This window comes from Myotis lucifugus, unplaced genomic scaffold (genome assembly GCF_000147115.1).
Source record: "Myotis lucifugus unplaced genomic scaffold, Myoluc2.0 scaffold_500, whole genome shotgun sequence".
In the NCBI taxonomy this organism is placed as follows: domain Eukaryota; kingdom Metazoa; phylum Chordata; class Mammalia; order Chiroptera; family Vespertilionidae; genus Myotis; species Myotis lucifugus.
Window position 1 is genome coordinate 421,636 of NW_005871548.1, and position 20,184 is coordinate 441,819.

Genomic DNA, 20,184 nt, shown 5'->3' on the forward strand with positions numbered 1-20,184 from the left:
AAGAAGTTCTTAGGATGCCACCTAAGCCTAATTTAAAGTAAGCATGGTAAGTAAGAGGGCTTCAGGCAGGGGCTGGTGGTTCTCAACCTTATGGCCCTTTAAATACAGTTCCTCATGTTGTGACCCCCCAACCATAAAATTATTTTTGTTGCTACTTCATCACTGTCATGTTGCTACTGTTATGAATCGTCATGTAAATATCTGATATGCAGGATGGTCTTAGGCGACCCCTGTGAAAGGGTCGTTCGACCGCCAAAGGGGTCTCGACCCACATGTTGAGAACCGCTGGGTTAGTGGCTACCTCCTGTGTCCGATTGTTTGTGACTTGCCCAGCAAGGATTTGCCTGCCCTGTGTGTTCCCCTCTTCCTCAGCTCCGTCAGTGGCCCCTCTCACTTCTGAAATCAAAGACCCCATACCCCACCATCAGTATTCCAGAAACACCGCAGTACGATGTAGAGCAGGGGTCCTCAAACTACGGCCCGCGGGCCACATGCAAATACAAATATTGTATTTGTTCCCGTTTTGTTTTTTTACTTCAAAATAAGATATGTGCAGTGTGCATAGGAATCTGTTCATAGTTTTTTTTTAAACTATAGTCCGGCCCTCCAACGGTCTGAGGGACAGTGAACTGGCCCCCTGTTTAAAAAGTTTGAGGACCCCTGATGTAGAGTGTCATCTGCAAAACTTTCCCATGGCTACTGGTTCTGAACTTGTCCTTTCAGATGGCTAAGCTGTGACTTGACCAAACTGGAAGAAAATCGGACTGATTTTTAAGGGACTCTGCTGTCTAGCTTAGCCCACAGTTTACTCATTTATAACTGGACGTTTAATACACACACACACACACACACACACACACACACACACACAACGATTACTAGGTGGGATTTCTAAATGTCAATAAATATAACAAAATCTAGGATTACGTTTTGGCCTGAGTTCAGATGTGAAAGAGTTTGTTAATCAGCAGGTGGTTGTGTTTTTCCCCCCAGTTTCTAAAAAGTACCTGCTAGCTCTTGTCTCTCCTCCCCTCTCCCATATTCTCTCTCTAATATTGAAGACAGAAAGAAACCTAAATAAGTGATTTAGGAAAAACAGGGATATTGGTTTCAGAGAACATTGGAACTTTGGTAAAGTTACTAGCATTTTCCTTTTCACTCTAATATATTGAGAAATAACTGAAGCGATTGGAAATAACACTATTATTTATAAAATAATAATGTATTCCAATACTTAAAATGTACTTAAATTGTCTATTTTTACACGAACACAGCAAGATTTTAAAATTTTTATTTATGGATTTTAGAGAAAGGAAGGGAAAGAGAGAGAGAGAGAGAGAGAAAGAAAGAACACCATGGATTTGTTGTTCGTATGGGGATTGAACCCACAACCTTGGCATATGGGATGATGCTCTAACTAACTGAGCTACGTAGCCAGAGCCGAAGCCAACAGTTTTAAATACAGTGGTTAAATCAGTAACCTGCCTAATAGTGTAACGTAGAATTTGCAGGTTTATGAGTTGGGAGATTTCAGGTCTTTGGTTCCTGTGACACCTGAACTCATTAAGGGGCTTCTTGAAGTTGTTTATGGGATCAGCCACCCCAGAGCCTGTGTTTGCCTTTCTTGCAAGGACAAGCACAGTGAAACAGTGTCAGCCTCTTTAATAAACTAAACCAAACCATCAAAGAATGGTAAACACCTCCGCTTTCATTTGAATTCTCGAATTCCTTCTTGGGGATTTTTAGGCATTATAGCAGTTGGCATACATAAGGCATGACATCAGCATACCCTAAGATCGCAGGGACTGGATCTTTTAATATATTTACTTGCCTAAGTGCTCCTCCTTTTCCCTCCCTCCCTCTTCCTGTCGTTTTCCTCCGCAGGACTGGCTCTTTCTACCCACTGTGAGCTCATACATGGTCTTTCACTCCCAGCATGTGGTCTCAGAGCTGCAGCAATATCACCTGGGAGCTTCCAGAAAAGCACACTCCCAGCCCCACCCCAATCCTCAGAGTCAGGATCGCTGGGGATGGGACTCAGCAGTCTGCCCCCTAACAGGCCCTCTAGGAGGTTCTGGCGCACACTCAGGTTTGCGAATGCCCATTGGAACTATTGGTCTCATGCAGGGTGGGGAACCTTTGTTCTGCCAAGGGCCATTGGGTATTTATAACATCATTCGCTTAATATAATTCACGTCATATAAATTTGTGTTGCTATGAAAAAAGCTCTTAGATTTATTGAATTTTGAGTCCCGCCTGCGGTCGCCTTGGCAGGGCCAGACCAAATGACTTCTCAGGCCTTTTACAGCCCGCGGGCCGGACGTTCCCCACCCCTGGCCTAATAGTTAGAAATGTATACCTTCTTTTTATTGAGAAAGGTGTATCCACATACTATAAAAGTCACCGTTTTGAAGCGTACAATTCAGTGGGTTTTAATGTATTTACAACTGTCACCACTGTCTAATCCCAAAACATTTTTATCACCCAAAAAGAAACTGCGTACCTATGAGCAGTCACCTCCTATCTTCTGTCCTCCCCCCGCCCCAGGTACCCATGAATCTACCTGCTGTTTCTATGGATTTGACTGTTCTGGATATTTCGTGTAAATGGAATCATACAATATGTGACCTGTTGTGTCTGGATTTCACTTAGCGTATTTTCAAGGTTCATTCCTGTGGCAGCATGTTATCGGCGATTCTTTTTCTTATGGCTGAATAGTGTCCTGTTGATGGACACGTTGGGTTGATCCAGTCTTCTGCTCATGGGCATTTGAGTTGTTGCCTTGGCTGTTATGAATGATGCTGCCATGAACATTTGTGTACACATTTTTTGTGAATATGTTTTCAGTTCTCTTGGGTGTATACAGTTGATGCTCTTTATTTGTTCGAGTTGTATTTCAGAAAGACTGCCCATGCTGAATTGGTGAATACTGAGTGATCACTTCGCAGGGGAATACAGGACTAGGTTACTTTGAGTTTCTGGTTACATTTTAAATAAAATATATTTTTATTGATTTCAGAGAGGAAAAGGAGAGGGAGAGATTTAGAAACAGCAATGATGAGAGAGAATCATTGATTGGCTGCCTCCTGCACGCCCCCTACTAGGGATCGATCCTAAAATGTAGGCATATGTCCTGTCTGGAATCGAACTGTGACCTCCTGGTTCACAGGTCTACACTCAACCACTGAGCTACACCAGCCAGGCTAGAGTTACATTTTTGACAACCAATCAATACTTGTCTTGTGTGTGTTTCTCTTTAACACACATCACAGCCTTTTTGAGCTTAGGAACTCTAGACAGCACTGCACATTACTTTTGGGGGCCATTTTAAACAGTGAAATTACCAAGAAAAAGCACAAAGATGTGAACAAGGGGGCACTACATAGACCAGTGATGGCGAACCTTTTGAGCTCGGCGTGTCAGCATTTTGAAAAACCCTAACTTAACTCTGGTGCCGTGTCACATATAGAAATTTTTTGATATTTGCAACCATAGTAAAACAAAGATTAATATTTTTGATATTTATGTTATATATTTAAATGCTATGTAACAAAGAAAAACCAACCAAAAAAATGAGTTCGCATGTCACCTCTGACACGCGTGTCATAGGTTCGCCATCACTGACATAGACTGTGGAAAGAACATGTGTTTACAGTCTGAGAGCTGAACCAAGAGCGCAGCCACCTGCTCATCCTCACCTGGGCTCATATTTCCCACCTCTGCACCATATGCCTGATGCCTGCGAGGCTCCGAGGGGGTACTTTGGGGTCACAAATAAATTTTAGCAAGTTTGTAAATACAGAATCCTCAAATCATGATAATCAGCTGTACCTCCGGGTGAAATTGCTGAGTCATATGGTAGCTCTGTGTTAATTTTTTGAGGAATTGCTAGACTGTTTTCCAGAGTGGCTGCATCATTTTACATTCCCATCCGGGTCTCACTTTCTCCATATTCTTGCCAACACACGTTTTTCCTTCCTTCTTTCGGTTACAGCTATCTGAGTGGACGTGAAGTGGTGTCTCGCTGTGGTTTTAATGTCATTTCCGTAGTGATTAGTGATGTTGAGCATCTTTCCATGTGCATATTAGCCATTGGTATCGTTTCTTCAGAAAAATGCCTATTTTAATACTTTGGTCTTTTAGATTGGATTATTTGTCTTTTTATTGTTGAATTGTAAGTTTTTACGTGTATTATGGATACTAGCCTCTTAGATATATGATCTGCAAATATTTTTTTCCCATTCTATGGGTTGTCTTTTTTGATGCATGCAAGTTTTTTATTTTGATGAAGTCCAATTTTACCTATTTTTTTGTTTGATCGCTTGTGCTTTGGCGTTATTTTCTTTAATTTTGAAAGTGCTATCTTCATATAATTAATCAGTACAGCCTGTTAAAAGAATTGTTTCCACGTTTTTAGTAAAGAAGTCATGGAGAATTCGATTTCATGATTTCAGTAAATGATCGCTTATTTGCCAGTGGACATCATTTGTCAATTTAAAGTGGTTGTTTGCAGGTATTTACCAGGTTTTTATGTTGTGGCCGTGGCATCAGCAGGGCCCACATGTTAAGGCCACGTCACTTTCATTGAACAAAGTGCTGGTTTTGTTTGGGAAAACTGAAGAGAAGCACTTACAACTTTTAAACAGTATTTTCTTCTTTGATAAAGAAGACTCCTCCTCTTTTAAAAACGAGGAACTTTCTGCCCTAAAAAGCAGGGTCTCAAAAGCCATTTGTGAAGGAGCAAAAATCCCCGGAACTCGGAAATAAACACGGATTGGTGTTTATTTGTGTTAGTTTAAATGCAGTAGCCCCGCGTGTCAGAAAACTGAATCTGCGACACTTAAGTGAGTCTAAGCAAGCAAATAATATCAGCTCGCATGGCTTTAATCTACTAAGTAACTTTAAATCCAAGAGATCAAAGGAACGCATAACTGAAAACAGCCCTTCGCGCAGTTTCTCCGAAGAAGCAGGAAAAGGCTAGAAATTACATGTCACCTTCATATCCTGGCTTGTGACCTTGTGCTCAGATCAAGCCCCTCTGTGTGCCAGCTGTTACCGTTATTAAGACCTTGCCCCTAGGGGTTAAGTAGGAGGGAAACTCCTGCCCTATAGGGAAGCAAACACTGCAAGTCCCAGCCCCTAACACGCCTCATTCAAAGCGAGCTGCACCTCCTTGTCATTCCTCTGCCCTGCGCTGCGGCTGCGGAGCTGCTCCTGCCCAGCTCTGCTCGCTTTCTGCTGGGCTGTGTCCCTGCGTCCCTGCAGCGGTTGGGGCTTTTGCTGCTGCGATCCTTTGCTGACCCAAAGGAGCCGGAACTTTCTTCTTTCAACATCAAGGTAATGCTTGGCCTCCTGCCCATTTGTTATCTGGGGAGACTGGACTTTAAAAACTGGACTTTGTTCTGTGCTGCTAGAGTTGAATTGAAAATTCCAACTTGCAATTTCTTTTCGGAGTAAACTTGGAAGGGCTTCTCTATGCATTGAAATCCGATGTTTATTTAAATTGTCGTCTTGCATTAGAAGGTGAGGCAAGCCGTTTCTTACGAAAGTTTATGAAAATGTGCTTTCTTTATGAAGAAAACCGCAGATTTAAAGCAGCGTAAACCATTGTTTCCTGCTTTGAGGTTTTCCTTTAACCACTATCTAAATCAGAGAATTTAAAAAAGATGTGCTACTCTTTACCCATTAGTAGCAAACTAGACGCAGAATTATAGGAATAACTTTAATTGCTGTTGTGAATCAGATATTGTAAGAAAGTAAGAAAACATCAGCATGTTCCCACCTATAAAAATAGAAGTCTTGTGAAGAACCACTTAGGGACTGAACTTCCAGGCAAGTTTAATTCTTATCAGTGTTCATTTCGAAGACACAACTTGGTATACATCCTCCAGTTGTATTTGAGTCTATTAAATGCCGTATGATGAACTATATGCATTTTAATTGTAATAACGGTCACATTATAATTGGATTTACTACTTAAAGCAGAAGTCAGAATATATTTGCCATATTTACTTTTGTTTAAAATGAGAATGGATGGCCCTAACCAGTTTGGCTCAGTGGATAGAGCGTCAGCCTGCGGACTGAAGAGTCCCGGGTTCGATTCTGGTCAAGGGCATGTACCTTGGTTGCCGGCACATCCCCAGTAGGGGGCGTGCAGGAGGCAGCTGATCGATGTTTCTCTCTCATCAATGTTTCTAACTCTCTATCCCTCTCCCTTCCTCTCTGTAAAAAATCAATAAAATATATATATTTTTTAAAAATGAGAATGGATGATTTATATGTGACTGTTAGAAAAATTCAAACTAGTTTAACCTGTGAAATATTTGTGTGTCTGCTAGCAAAATGTACATCTGAGAAAATTAGATAAAAATTTCATAAAACAGATTTCATGCAAATTATGGACTGATCATAATGACTTCAGTGAAAATGCAAGAAATAAATAGACAACGTACTTCACAGTTTGCTAAAATATTATTTGACAGGTATTCCTGTTGAAGGAAAAATGAAATATGTACTTTTTAACCACCAGAGGGTTATTATAGATGATCGTCTTTATAATTTAATGAAACCCCAGGTCCCTTTGATGGCTGGGAAGTCCCCAAACTCTGCCAATAAGCCCTAAACCAGTGTCTCACTGTAGACAGTAGAGTCACTATTTTCCATGGCTTTAATGTCTGCTGACACATTTCTACTTTTTAAAATGTTGAAATAAGTAGTCTTTTTGCAATATTTTACAATATTGCATTTCTACAAAAAACTATCTGAGAATGCTTTCACTGCCAAAACCTTGTATATCGGAGTATTTCATTGGACTGTGCTCCATTTGTAGCTTGCAGTAGGCAAAAATAAGGCAGAGTATTTTTTATGCTTCCCATGCTTCCCATGCTCCATCTAGCTTACATCTCAGACCTGAATTATAGAACCGTGAGCATGAGCTAGTTGTATTGATTATGCAAAAAAAAAAGGGTAATATTTAAGAATCTGGAATGATTTCTCTGCAAAGCAGTTGAGAAAATAAATGTTACTGGTGAAAAAGGTGAAGGGATTAAGAAAAAATAAAAGGCCGTAACCGGTTTGGCTCAGTGGATAGAGCTTCGGCCTGCGGACTGAAAGGTCCCAGGTTCGATTCCGGTCAAGGGCATGTACCTTGGTTGTGGGCACATCTCCAGTGGGAGGTGTGCAGGAGGCAGCTGATCGATGTTTCTCTCTCATCGATGTTTCTAACTCTCTATCCCTCTCCCTTCCTCTCTGTAAAAAATCAATAAAATATATTTATTTAAAAAGAAAAGAAAAGATGCAGATAACAGTATGGTGATTGTCAGAGGAAGAAGGTGTTTGGGGGAGGTGGTAGAGGGCAGAGTGGGGATAAATGGAAGGAGACTTTACTTTGGGTGGTGAGCACACGATGCGGTGTGCAGATGATGTGTTACAAGGTTGTAACCAATGTCACCCCAACAAATTCAATTAAAAAAAGAGAAAAGAAAAGAAAATGCATGTCACCCTTGCCTCAGGCTGGGAAATGACTCATATGTGTTATAAAATTGATTCAGCCAACATTTCCATCTAATCCCAGTGGCTTTGTCATTTATACCGAACCAATAATCAGCCCTTTTTGGCAAGCGGTGGGGAACCTGCTTTTCAGTGTTTGCTGGGCACCAGTTCCTCACCTTTCCTTGTAACTGCTGAGCTCCTGGGGCTGGAGCAGAGCGCTCACTCACAGCTCCTCTCTTCCCACTCGCGTGGGTGACGCACAGCCTTCGCACGCTGACTGTGAACATTTCCCATTTTTTAAAATATATTTTATTGACTTTTTTACAGAGAGGAAGGGAGAGGGGTAAAGAGTTAGAAACATCGATGAGAGAGAAACATGGATCAGCTGCCTCCTACACACTCCCCACCGGGTATGTGCCCACAACCAAGGTACATACATGCCCTTAACCGGAATCGAACCTGGGACCCTTGAGTCCACAGGCCGACACTTTATCCACTGAGCCAAACTGGTTAGGGCGAACATTTCCCATTTTTTAAAAAATTGTAATTTATTGATCATATCCTAACATAAATGAACTGCTTAGCCTGCCAGCCTGTTGGAAAAAATATAAAACAAAGCAACTATAGCAAATTAGAAAAGGGAGACTTGGGGAAGAGGGTGTCTTTGTTCTCTCTCTCTTCTATTCTTTCATCATTTTTTAAAAAAGATATATTTTATTGATTTTTTACAGAGAGGAAGGGAGAGAGATAGAGAGTTAGAAACATCGATGAGAGAGAAACATCGATCAGCCGCCTCCTGCACACCCCCTACTGGGGATGTGCCCGCAGCCCAGGTACATGCCCCTGACCGGAATCGAACCCGGGACCTTTCAGTCCGCAGTCCGACGCTCTATCCACTGAGCCAAACCGGCTTCGGCTATTCTTTCATCATTTTAATCTCTTTAAACAGGCTCGCTTATGACAGGCCCACATAGGAGATTGTAAGGGAAGTATTCAGGGGGAACACTACAGGTGCTCATATGCCTATAAATAAGGAACCCGCCTAGTTAACCCAACAATATGATTTAATTACCTCTGTGTGCAAGCAGGAATCCCACAGGAACAGTAAATATCATTTCAGTTCATCTAATACACACAAGAAAGCAAATAGCAGAAATCATAAGCATTTAGAGGGTAATTTAAGTAAAGAATAGAAAAAGGCCTCTGAAAGGTGTATCCAGGCTCTTATTACTAAGTTAATTTCCTGACCCAATTCAAGTAAGAAAAAATGTTTTCCTACGCTTAACATCTCAGAGCCCTTTAAGTAAAATGTGTTTCATGCAAAAACTCTGAGAGCTATTTCCCAGGTCGCTCAGTGGGCGGAGGGACCCCTTGAGATGTCTTGAGTGGGGGAGGGGGGTTCTGCGGGGAGAACCCATCTGGGAGCTGCTCTAGGAATCTCATTTGCTGCTTCTCAAACTTCCCCAAGCAGCGGGGACTGGGGCCTGGTGGCATCAGAGACTCGGCATTTGTGGGAAAAGCTGAGATGATTCCAAGTGTAGCATTAAAACCCACACCTTGCCATCCAAGTCAGACAACTTCCAAGGCCTTTATGGTGATTGGTCTCCATTTCTGACTTTATGGAAGATGTCGTAAGAACTCTCCCCTTCTTTTGCCTCACAGCGTCTGGGAATAGACGTTTCTTAATTGGATTGACCTCTGCAATGGATTTTTCCTTTGAGCTGCTAAGTCTGAGGTTTCGAGATGTGTGAAGTCCTAGATGTGCGTGGTGACTTCAGACGCGTGTGATCCCTTCGGCAGCATTGATAAAGCTCAATAATCTTAGCCTGTTTCTGAGCAGGACTGGGCCGGGGGTTGGGGGGGGGGGGGCGGTGGGCGGGGTACAGTAACATTGCTCACTTATAAACTTGCCTGTTTTGCAATGTTAGTGGAGCCAAATAGTTTGAGATGAAATATTATAGCCTCACGATAGGCCTCTCCCATCTTGAGGGACCTGTTTATTACCAAGGCATCTTGTAATTCTTATTTGGCGGGGAGGTGGGGCAGGGAGCAGGCCTGGTGTCTGGAGGCTGTCTGATCCGAGAATTGGAACATTTAAGATGCTTAAAATACAGTAAAAATCCTCCCCTTTTCTTCATTACTGGTTTATTCTTTTTGCATAAAACTTTAGGAAACATGCCTTTATAATAGAGGGGCTGGGGCTTCGTTTTTTGGAGATTGGCAGGGGTTGGGGTATAGTTTTCCTTGAGGGTTAAATGAACTCATGAGACAAATTGGCTATATCCTAAACTTTATTCAGATGATCTGTAAATGTTTGAGGTTATGTGACCACTCGTTTATGTCTGTACAACATTGTTCCACATACATTCTGCCCTGTTGTCTCAAAGTAATGTCTTAATAATAAAGGTTTCTCTTCACCCTTGTCCCCATGCTTACACTTCAAAAGTACTATAGATGAAACCCCTTTTCATTATAACTAACAAAAATTAAGATAAGCAAATACTACAGAACATACCTAACATGAAGTACTCCAGTTTTTTAAAATTATACAGCAACATTCTTCATTTCAAGCAATATGTTTTGAATGTTGACTATTTTGCATGGCATTTGCTTGCTCTTATAAATTGACTAGAGGCCTGGTGCACGAAATTCGTGCACTGGGGAGGGGAGATCCCTCAGCCTGGATTGCGAGAGGGCACAGGCCAGGCTGAGGTACCCCACCGGTGCATGATTGGGGTTGGAGGGACACGGGAGGTTGGCCAGCCAGGGAGGGACTGCAGGAGGGCTCTAGGGCATGTCCGGCCGTCTTGCTCAGTCCCAATATGCCAGACCCCAGCAGCAAGCTAACCTACCAGTCGGAGCGTCTGCCCCCTGGTGGTCAGTCCACGTCATAGTGAGCAGTTGAGCAGCCTTAGCATACCATTAGCATATTACGCTTTGATTGGTTGAACAGATGACCGGATGACCGGACACTTAGCATATTAGGCTTTTATTATATAGGATTAGCATTACTTTTATAAACTGTAAGTCTTTGGTTCTCACCCCTTGCTGCACAGTAGAATCATTTGGGGAGTATTTTTAAAAATATGAATGCTGCCCTAGTTGGTTTGGCTCAGTGGATAGAGTTTCGGCCTTTGAATAAAAATATATTTTAAAAGAATACTAATGGCCACACCACAGTACAGTATGGATTAAATCATAACCTCAGGGCCTGTGTCTGTAATTTTTTATTTGTTTATCACTGGAGTGACAGTAATGTGCAGAAAGGGCTGAGGCTGCTGTAATAGATTTGTTACTTGTGGATATTTATCATATTTATTGCATTTCCTTCAAGATTTGCAGCAGACTCTCAGTGAATGTCTTGGCTGGTTCTTGGGTTAGTTGACAACCTCTCAGAGGGCTTTCTAGAATTTGAAAGACTATTGATAGATATTTCTGATTATGGAAAACTTCTCTCGTTTTGTTTTGTATATTCTTTATTATACAAATGAACATAAGTCTCCAGACTTAAGATTCAATAGAAATTAGTGCAACTTAATAAAACTAGTAAAATACAATTTTTTTAAAATCCTCATTCGAGGATATTTTTCCATTGATATTTTAGAGAGAGTGGAAGAGAGAGGGAGAGACAGAGAGAAATATCAATGTGAGAGAAACACATCGATTGGTTGCCTCCTGTACGAGCCCTGACCAGGGCCCGGGCCGGGGAGGAGCCTGCAACCTAGGTACATGCCCTTGCCGGACTCAAACCCGGGACCCCTTGTTCCGCAGTCTGACGCTCTATCCACTGAGCCAAACTGGCTAGCCTGGAATAGAATATTTTAAGGAGAATTTAAATTCATCTGAAATAGGAACTCAAAGATATAAGAAACCTCTCTCTCTCAATCAAGAGCATTGATGCTTGTGAATATAGCACTTGTAAGTATGGGAAGAAGAGGTGAAGATTCTGTGGACTGATAAGTTTTATGGATGAACTTGGGAAATATATCTCTCTTGAAATATATATGTAGGAAGATAGCTTTTATGCTAAAAAGAGGATGTTATTGACTATCATTTACCCCAGATTGTAAAAGATAAACTTTATTTTATACCCGCATTTCTCTTCCCACGTTGATCTGTTACCAAAGGCACATTGGACATAAAATAAATGAGAGAAATAAGATTCGTGTTTCCACAGCTCTGACATTCCTATTGCTCACCCCTGCAGGTATAATGGCTCTGCCTTGACAACCTAACTCATATCCAGCAATGAGATGCTTCCTAAATTCAGGGTCTTCAGATGTGCTATGACGCATACACTGTGATATCTTCCTAAGGTCACTTGATTTTTGTTGTTGCAAATATGAAGGGTAGAGGACTTTGCCTGGCAATTTTAATTGTTTCCCTATATCATAAAGCTCTTTGTCAATATTATGAACATTTTTTGTAATAATGAAATGTATAACATTTACAGTTTATTGGTGCCTTTATCAATATATATCTCATATTGCCCTGGCTGGTTTGGCTCAGTGGATAGAGTGTCGGCCTGCAGACCAAAGGGTCCCAGGTTCGATTCTGGTTAGGGGCACATGCCCAGGGTTACGGGCTCAATCTAGGGCAGTGATGCGAACCTTTTGAGCTCGCCTGTCAGCATTTTGAAAAACCCTAACTTAACTCTGGTGCCGTGTCACATATAGAAATTTTTTGATCTTTGCAACCATAGTAAAACAAAGACTTATATTTTTGATATTTATTTTATATATTTAAATGCCATTTAACAAAGAAAAATCAACCAAAAAAATGAGTTCGCGTGTCATAGGTTCGCCATCACTGGTCTAGGGCGTGCAGGAGGCAGCCAGTCAATGATTCTCTCTCATCATTGATTTTTCTCTCTCTCTCTCCCCCTCCCTTCCTCTCTGAAATCAATAAAAATGTATATCTCATATTAAAAGAGGTTATATAAAAGTGTTAGGTAGGTTTCCATTTTCAACATTGGTATTAGTTATAAGTTTTATCTACCTTCTTAATAATATAAATATACTAGGAAAGTAGTACATTTTCATTGTAAAAGAATAGTAATCTTTACTTTTGGATTTTTTGCTTTTTCATGGTGTGATGGAAAGCAAACTAATATCTAGAAAGTTCTTATGAAATGTATATTTAGGGTATTCTCAAATGTATGACACTGTGTTTGGGAAAATGGTTTCTAATGCATTGCAGTTTATGCTGAAGGGAAATAATAACTATAATTATTTTTGTATAGTTCTTTGCAACATATAAAATGTTTATAGGTGATTAAGTAAAGATATTTAGAAGTGTTCTTACTGGTAGAAAGTTCATGAACTCGAAGAGAAATAAGAAAATTTAATTTGTCTCAGCAGGGGTGGAGATTATATTTCCTTATTTAAGACCACTCTTTATAGTTCCTTAAAAGTGCCGATTCTTTATTAAAGATTCAGATTTGCTGTCAGGTCACAAGGACATTATTTTGAAATAGTCTAAATGCTACATGACTGCCTGGCCGGTGTTGCTCATTGGTTGAGCATCGACCCATGAACCAAGAGGTTGCTGGTTTGATTCCTGGTCAGGGCACATGGCCTGGGTTGTGGGCTCAATCCTCAGTAGGGGGTGTGCAGGAGTCAGTTGATCGATGTTTTTATCTGTCTATCCCTCTCCCTTCCTCTCTCTCTAAAATCAATAAAAATGTATTTTTTAAAATGCTGCATGACCATCAAGGCCAGTCCATGGCCTGGCTTTTCAGGTCTTCATAACATGATACTTAATTCACTGAAATATATTTCTTAAGTGCAGGATTGTGCCTTTTAAAACTATCTTGGGAAATATTTTTGATGTGGACCTTCAGACCGAACTTTATATCAGTAGCCTCTAGTGGGTCTATAAAAGCTAGCTGAACTTGGCAATGCCCTAGGAGCATCCTGAGGTAGTGGAAAAGCCTTGCTTTTCGAGACATACTCATCTGAGATTGAATTTTAATCATGTGATTTGGAGGGGTTATACTTTAATATTTTTGACCCTCAGTTTTCTCTGTAATGGTTTAATAATATCTTCATAGAGGTGTTGCAAAGAAAGTATTTCACACAGTGAGTTAAAAAAACACACACACATTTTTAATAGTCCTTTGAGGGGAAAAATATTCTGGGAGACAAAACCTAGTTGATGTCCTTATCCTGCCCGTCTTTAATAGCCCACGGCAGATGCCTAAAACCCAGTTCTTTGTCAGTTTCTCTGGTGCTTTTAGAGAAGCTATTTGTTCTCTGGCCACAGCACGAAGTATGAATAAGTCAGCTTAGTACCAGTGATCAGAAATGAGACCATCATTTGGGGCTAAGCAGCAAGCGGTTTTAAGAGGAGCTGTTTTATATTAAAACAGGATTGGTAAGTAATGGGTATGGTACCCCCAGACTCCTGTATCCCCACTGTGGAAAGGCCCCAGCGGTCTCTCCACACCCATCTATTGGTATGGAGGACCGCTGGAGAGAAAAAGATAAGCTCACCCAGTTACCTGGGCAGGTGCTTCAGTCCATGTATGTGTTGCTCTGAAAAGGTTAAAGATTTCACTGGTTGTTTTTCTATGCACACAACAGTTTGGGTCATAAAATAAGCCAGAATTAAACTTGGTTGTCAATTAGAACCACTGTTGTTAAAATTTGTTGCTTTTCTCTGTTTTAATCAGAAAAAATGGGCCTTTCTTTCTCTGTCGAGTGTTGGCCTTTCCCTACTTGTTTTATCCATCTGCTTTAATTGTGCATCATTTTGTCATTGCTTCGGCCTCATTCTCTTGTAGGCGCCTCGCCTAGTTTGTGGCCGGGCCTTGCTACACAAAATGCGTTCCGGGACCAGCAGGGTGGCCATGCTGTTGGCAGCTTGCTGCCCCACTCCACAGGGGCTCTATCAGAATCTGCACTGTAGCATCACCCCCAAGTGGTCCTTAATGCCTGAGAAGCACTGGGCTAGTGTTGTGTATTTCTTAAAATATATTTTTATTGATTTCAGAGAGGAAGGAAGAGAGAGAGAGAGAAACATCAATGATGAGAGAGAATCATCGATTGGTTGCCTCCTGTGCGCCCCCTATTGGGGATCGAGCCCACAACCCTGGCATGTGCCCTGACCGGGAATCAAACTGTGACCTCCTAGTTCATGGGTTGATGCTCTACCACTGAGCCACACCGGCCGGGCAGTGTTGTGTATTTTATCTAGTGAAACTGTGCTGTAGGAGCATCACTCTCCTGAAAAAGATGATTGGCTACACCGTGGGGCCTTGTTGGTGATCCAGTCTTGCCATTTCTGGTTAAGTTTGGCGTTATGGAACCTCATGAAGCAAGGGGTTACCTGGAACACATCACCTGAGCTTATGAATGTAGTTTAGCCGAAAGCCCTCCAAACCTTGGCATCGGGCTTTGAGGGGACCACTTAAGGCTGACTGTGTCTCAGGTTTTCTTTTGCAAAATGGAGTGGCAATGCCTGCCACACCTGCTCTTCTGAGGGCTATTAGGAGGAGCAACTCAAGAGAGCTCATGCGTGGGAAAGTGTTTGGAAATACCAAAGCGGTGTGCTGGTGTGGCTGTTGTGGGATGAAGGTGATGTGCCTGCAGGCCGGAGGAGCTGTTTGTGAAGGATGGTGATGACTTTGCTAAATGGTTCCTGTGGTAATTGGAGCAGGTCTGTGTATCCTCTTCAACAATACAAATAGTCGAACTTGACAGTTTGCTGGCCACGCCAGCAGTTCTGACTTCCAGTTCCAAGTAGTTACCATGCGCTTTTCATAACACTCTTTTTAGATGTTGAACCACCTCAACAGTTTGCATCCTTTGGGTAAATTGGGCCTCATTAGCACGTCTTGGCATGTAATATGTTGACAAATAAAATGTCCATAATTCAAACAGACCCTATTAGGATTATATGGTAGCATTTTCAGTGAGATACAACTTGTTGTCTTCGAAGCATGGTTTTTTCCTTATGCCTTATAAGTGCTAGATTTCCTGAGTCCCAGACCAGAGTAGGATATAATCGCTCGGCCCTTCTCCTCACGTGAACTCTGATGACTTTTCTCTCTACATTTCAGCATGACTGAAATGTGGCGTGTGTCTTCTCTGTCGTGTCTGCTTCATGCTTATGGCACTAGTCAGAGTGCTCTTGGCTTAGATAGCTTTAGTCCAACAAGCAATAATTATGTTTCCAAAAATTTGGAAGCTGTAAGATAAGATATATTTTTGGAACATATATTTACATATATGTTTGAATATTTATTTTTCTGAATAGTTTGTATTCATCTGTTCTTATTCCCTAGCTCCATTTTCGTTCCCTGCTTTCTCCATTTGATATATTGTGTAGGGTGTTATTGTAAACGAGCACAAATATATCAGCAGATAAACATTTTTAGATGCATCCAGTGAATAGGTATCTGGTTATCCTTTAAGGTAAAATAAGTTTGCTTTTGCATATTAATATTAATTACCTTTTGTTCATTAATAGTCACTGTGCTAGAAATTTATGCGTTGTTTTATTAAAATCCTATACAGAAGATACATTTGTAGTAAAAGTTGCAAGTGGTATGGAAAGTAAAATGTGAAACTTCTCCACCTTCCCACATGGCCCAGTCCAACCTTCTGTCGCGAAATAATGGTAGCATTTTCTTAAGTCCTTCTAGGAATTATCTGTGTGTTCTAACCATGTATTTGTGTCTCCCTCACATTTTGAACAAACTGGATTCATATCATGTAGGCTGTTTTGCAGGTAGGGTTTATTGACACATGAAGGTTGGCTTTGGACTTCTTTCCATAGCAGAACCCTGAGCCAGCACATTTGTGTTCCTGTTGTACAGCACACCCAACGTATGGACATGACAGAGTTTAATTCTCGTATTGATTTAGTTCGTTTCCTGTTTTCACTGGTACAAACAGTGGTACGGTCAATAACTTTATCCATACATCATCTTTACACATTGTTCCAATATGTCCAAAGGATAAATGCCTAGTAGACTTGTTGGTCAAAGATGAGGGTATTTTAGATTTTGATTAATTGCTCTCTTAGAGGGTTGAACCAATTTGCATTTCAAACAAATTTAACTCTAAGAACAAGCAAGACTTAGAGACCCTAAGAGTGTGAGTAACTTGACCTAGGTTCTCAACTTTCAAACGCAGACCAGGCCAGGCTGTTTCTTCCAAGATACAGATGTCTCGGCTGCCATCTTAAGACACAGCTCTGGCTTTCAGACTAGGGAGCAGCATTCGGTATTTTTTTATATTCTCACTCAATGAAGCAATAATGATAATTCTTCCATTATAAAGACATTGCCCTTTATAGTTCTCAAAACATTTTTATATTCTCATAATGATCTATGAGATGGACATTGATTATTAGCCTAATTCATACATTTGAAGAACTGAGGCTCAAGGCAAAACACTTAAATCTTAAAATATAATCAAAAGATGGTTCTTGGCCAAAGGCCTTGTAGCCCCCGCACGGCGGAAGCACCCAGAACATTAAAATGCTAGTAGAAGAGGTGAAACGGGGAGATGCGATTAGTGGCTGTGACTGTATTGCCGTTGGCATATTAAGCGCATGAACAGGAAACACACTAAAGTCTCTGGCCATGGGCCCCATCACACCTCCAGAAGAGCTGTTTGCTGGCAGCCCTGTGTATTATGGCCCGGGGGAAAACGGGTGATTTCAACATAGCTGTCTTTTAAAATTGTTCATTATATTTGATCCAAAACTGAGTTTAAATTCCCACCATGAATACCATGATCATTGCGTTTCTAATCGCAGAGCATTACATGTACAGTAGCTCCTTTTTATGATGTTGACTCGCCCTCTGTCTCATCCCCTTTTCTGTTCTATCCTAGGCTCAAATCAAATCTTTTTCTCATTTGTCTCGGTTCTAAAGAGAGAAGCTCTTTTTCTGTATGGCCATGGGTCAGCTCTTGAGTTCAGATGGAAGCTTTGCTGTTCTCCTGGTCCCCGAATCCTACATAAGTGCACCTACTGAACTTGATCCATAGACATCTCTTAGGACAATTTTTCTTCTGGTTTTGCTTTTTATTATTTTTTTACTTCTAATTCATAACTTATAAAGTCAATATGATTTTTCTCATTTTATGATTAAAGACACAATCATAGAAAGCTCATGTGACTTACTTCAACTACAAGCCAGAGTTCAAATTATTCTTTACTATCCACTAGCTCCTAATTCATCGCAAGAGGTCTCCAAGTTACGAAACAGGTTTTGTTCCAGAAATTCATTTGTAAGTCAGTGATTTGGCATTCGAACTGCATTTTACCACATTGGGGGGAAAATGTTATAAATGGTGATTGAGTCCCTTGGCTGGCCTGCAAAAATCTGTTTAACTCTTTTGTAACTACAAAATGATGCATTTGTAATTTTTTTAAAAAAGAGGGAATGATAGTTATAATTCTGGTTACAAAGAAAAAGAAAAACTATTATAATTATTTAAAAAATATTTGTATTAATTTCAGAGATGAAGGGAGGGGGGTAGAAACATCAATGATGAAGGAGAATCATTGATCGGCTGCCTCCTGCACACCCTACACTGGGCATCAAGCCCATAACTTGGGCATGTGTTCTGACTGGGAATTGAACCATGACCTCCTGGTTCATAGGTAAGTGCTCAACCACTGAGCCACGCTGGCCTGGCAAAAAATTACTTTTTCCTGGGAAAAGCAGATTTGGTTAGAAGATAGGGAAACATGGAATTCACAAGAGCTCAGAGGAGATGTTAGAGCGCTTGGGAGGGTGTTGGAGAAAGATTGATGGCCTCTGTGTTAAGCCCAGTCTCACTTGAAAACTGAGGATTTTATTGTTAGACTAGAGGCCCAGTGCACAAATTCATGCACCAGTGGGATCCCTCGGCCTGGCCTGCGGGATCGGGCCAAAACCAGCTCTCTGACATCCCCCGAGGGGTCCTGGATTGTGAGGGGGCGCAGGCCAGGCTGAGAGACCCCACCGGTGTACAATCAGGGCCAGGGAGGGACAGAGGAGGCTCCAGGGCGTGTCTGGCCTGTCTCACTCAGTCCCAATTGGCTGGACACCAGCAGCAAGCTAACCTTCCGGTCGGAGCGTCTGCCCACTGGTGGTCATAGCGAGCGGTTGAGTGGCCTTAGCATATCATTAGCATATTATGCTTTGATTGGTCGAACAGACGACTGGACGACTGGACACTTAGCATATTAGGCTTTTATTATATAGGATACTTTTACTAGCACAACTCACCCAACAGCTGTGATTAGAGTTAATAGGATTGATTGAATTAAATACTTAAAAAAAAATAGACTCTGAGATATTAACCAACCTGGGATGGTAGAACCAAACCATCAAACCAGAAAAGCCTTCCTTCCGTCCTCCTGATGGAAAGGGGAAAGGGACTCATTGATTTTCCCATTCAGCCCAGTAGATCCCATCAACTGGCGTAGCGTGGCCGAGGTCAGGAGGGGAGGCTCCGGCCTCCGGAGCGTGAGTCATGGAAGAATGTGCCTTCGGTATTTGTAGAGTGAGAGCTTCCCCTTCTGGGAAATGACTGCATTTATCTCATCCAGCGTTGGCTTCTTACATTATCTAGACTGCCTTTCACTTAAGCGTACAAATAAGCATCTTACATTTCAATTAACTTTTTTTAAAAAGTGCCTTTTTAGATGGCCTTTATGTTCTGTTGTTTTCAGAGCATTTGCACACAGCGTTTTCCTTTTGTTAACAACAAAAGGGAGGATCTGCCCTTTAGTAAACAGGAGCTTAAGTGAGCAGATCTTGCTGAGACAGCACATTGAGAAGTGGTGGAGGATTAGAGTTGGTGCCTCCCGGGTCAGTTGGGGCTCTTCCATTCCCTACCTGCCTTCCTACTAGCTGGGTAAGAGAATACATTTCACTGCCATTGCTTGGTGCTGGGTATGTTATCTGAATATTTTATAAAACTATATTTTATAGTATATATGTATACCCAGGAGTGACTCAGTGAAGGAGAGAGCAACGGTATTTACTGCAACAATGCAAAAGCCCTCTCAGTAGCCATTATAAAGACAGTGGGATTGGCAGACCCCTTTCAAAGTGATGATAAGGCTGATGAGAGAGGCAACAGCTCCTTGATTTGATGTGTGTTTTGATATTTATAAATGCTTTGTCTTTTTATTAAAACAGTTGATTAAATTCCATCTCTCTTAGCTCTGATACGTATATAATGGAATGTATGTATGTATGTGTGTCTATGTCTGTCTGTGTGTGTTTGAGGAGTTTTATCTAAAAGGTAAATAAATCAGTAATGCTAAATTTGCCTCGTAGCATAATGGGTATCTTCTGGGCATGAGGATGCAGGTGGAAACTCTATGCATTGTTCGGGCATGTTCTGCTCGGAAGTGCCCCTGTTGAGTAGTGTTGACAGGGGGTGGAAACACCATGTCCGCAGACGGGAAGGAGGTGGTTGGTCGGGGTACCTGTGGTCCACAGAGGTGGGGGGAGGCTGGAGAGAGGGCGCCCCTGAAGCTGTTTTGCCTGCATAGAAGAGTGCCGCTCCAGAAGGGCTAGCGAGCCAAACCATTCTTTTCCTCTTGTTGGCTTTCGTGTAAGGTTAAGTAGACCAATCAGAGCCAGAACCCTTGTTTTCAAAGAGCTGTTTTTAAGTATCTTTCCTGACTTTCCACAGATTCGCCTGCCTCGCGATAATGGATGATTTTATGTCATTGTCT

At 41.5% G+C, this 20,184-nt stretch overlaps 1 protein-coding gene across 4 annotated transcripts in view; it reads left to right on the forward strand.

Annotated features, from left to right (window-relative positions):
- The window catches only part of DISP1 (dispatched RND transporter family member 1), a 90,367-nt gene that overhangs the window by 31,916 nt on the left and 38,267 nt on the right, over positions 1 to 20,184 (forward strand). The window contains exon 1 of one of the 4 annotated variants that reach the window (XM_014446089.2): positions 5,238 to 5,337. The exons of the other annotated variants lie outside the window; for them this stretch is intronic. The gene's annotated coding sequence lies outside the window, so the exon portion shown is untranslated. Of the gene's footprint in view, positions 1 to 5,237; positions 5,338 to 20,184 lie in introns of those variants that run through there. 4 annotated transcript variants of the gene reach the window in all.